Raw genomic sequence first — 1863 nt, forward strand, 5'->3', positions numbered from 1 at the left:
CATAAATAAAGTGAGAAATCATTAAATAGGAGTTATTTGAAGGAGAAAATGAGGCAGGGCTGTTAACTTTAAAGTGGAGGGAAGTCAACACAGGAGAGGGAGGGAAGAGAGGAAAATAACAATAGGGTTTCTGAAAAAGTCTTAAGGAATCATATTATCATCTATTTACCTAAAATTACACAGAATACATATAAGTCCATGTGTACACATATGTGCTGGCTAATTTTATGTCAACTTGACACAAGCTAAAGTCAGCTGAGAGGAGGAAATATCAATTTAAAAAAAAATGCTTCCTTAAGATTCATTTCAGCCTTTTCAGCCTGCTCCCTATTCCCCTAGTGCCACTGTTCCCAGGTGACACCATGACCATCTACTAGGACCTCATCAGCCAAGACGAGCTGCTCTCCGACATCTACAAAATCCGGGAGACCGCAGATGGACTGTGCCTGGAGTTGGAGGGTGAGATGGTCAGTAGAACAGAGGGTACCATCGATATTTCGCTCATTGGTGGAAACGCTTCCACTGAAGGTCTGGAGGGTGAAGGTTCTGAAAACATAGTAGTCACTGGTGTTGACATTGTCAGGAACCATCACTTACAAGAATCCAGCTTCACAGAAGAGGCCTACAGAAAGTACATCAAAGACGGCATGAAATCACTCAAAGGCCAACTTGAAGAACAGAAACCAGAAAAAGTAACATCATTTATGACTGGAGCTGCAGAGCAAATTAAGCACATCCTTGCTAATTTCAATAACTATCAGTTTTTTATTGGTGAAAACATGAATCCAGATGTTATGGTTGCTCTCCTGGAGTAACGTGAAGATGGTGTGACTCCATTCATGATTTTCTTTAAGGAGGGCTTAGAGATGGAAAAATGTTAACAAATTGGATCTGTCACCTGTCACCATAATTGAATGCTGCTTACCATCCATACGACACCAGGACTTAGGACAAATGGGACTGATATCCTGAGCTTTTATTTTGACCATGATTTATTTGGAGTGGAGGCATTTTTTTTTAAGAAAAAAAAATACCACATGGGTTGTCTAAAAATAAAGTATATTTAAATTAAAAAAAATGATTAGGTTCTAGGCAAGCCTGTGGTGTTTTCTCAATTAGTGATTGTTGGGGAGAGCTCAGCCCATTGTGGGTGTTACTATTCCTGAGCTGGTGGTCCCGGGTTTTATAAGAAACCAGACTGAGCAAGCCATGAGAAGTAAACTGTAGTAGCACCCATCCACAACCTCTATATCAGCCCCTGCCTCCAGGTTCCTGCCCTGTTTGAGTTCCTGTTCTTTTGAAGAAGAACGGTGAGCCAAATTAAGCCTTTCCTCCCCAACTTTCTATTTGGTCCTGGTGTTTCACCACAGCCATAGAAACACTAGGATAATATATATGATGTTTATTTTTAATTTTATAAGATTTACTATAAAACTTTTTAAAACTTGGAAACAAATAAAAATACTACATAATAAAATTAATCAGACCCAAAGTCGATACAACTCAATTGACATCTATATAGTTACAATAGCATTTACAACAGAAACTTCACATTAAATTACATATATAATTTAAATGAAGTCCTCTGGATGGCCATTCACTCCAAGAGCCGCAGACTAACAAACTTCTAAGCAAGCACGAGATGCTCCCTTGTAAATTGCTCATCTGGTGAGTCAAAGAGACTCAAAACATTCTAGATTATTGCTATAATTCCCTTTTGCTGAGGACACCAGGCACTTTGGACACAGAGTCTGAGGAACCTGTTCTGATCTGATCTGAAAGCCCCTTCCCTGTGGACTAGCTTTTATGGTATCAAAATGCTCCATGCAAGCCACCAAGGAAGAGAAGCAAACAATAGTCCTA

General features: G+C 39.4%; 1 pseudogene; it reads left to right on the plus strand.

Annotated features, from left to right (window-relative positions):
- Positions 1-362: 362 nt before the first annotated feature.
- On the plus strand, positions 363-920 carry LOC116913819 (annotated as a pseudogene).
- Positions 921-1863: the final 943 nt, after the last annotated feature.

This window comes from Rattus rattus, chromosome 12, assembly GCF_011064425.1.
Source record: "Rattus rattus isolate New Zealand chromosome 12, Rrattus_CSIRO_v1, whole genome shotgun sequence".
In the NCBI taxonomy this organism is placed as follows: Eukaryota; Metazoa; Chordata; class Mammalia; order Rodentia; family Muridae; genus Rattus; species Rattus rattus.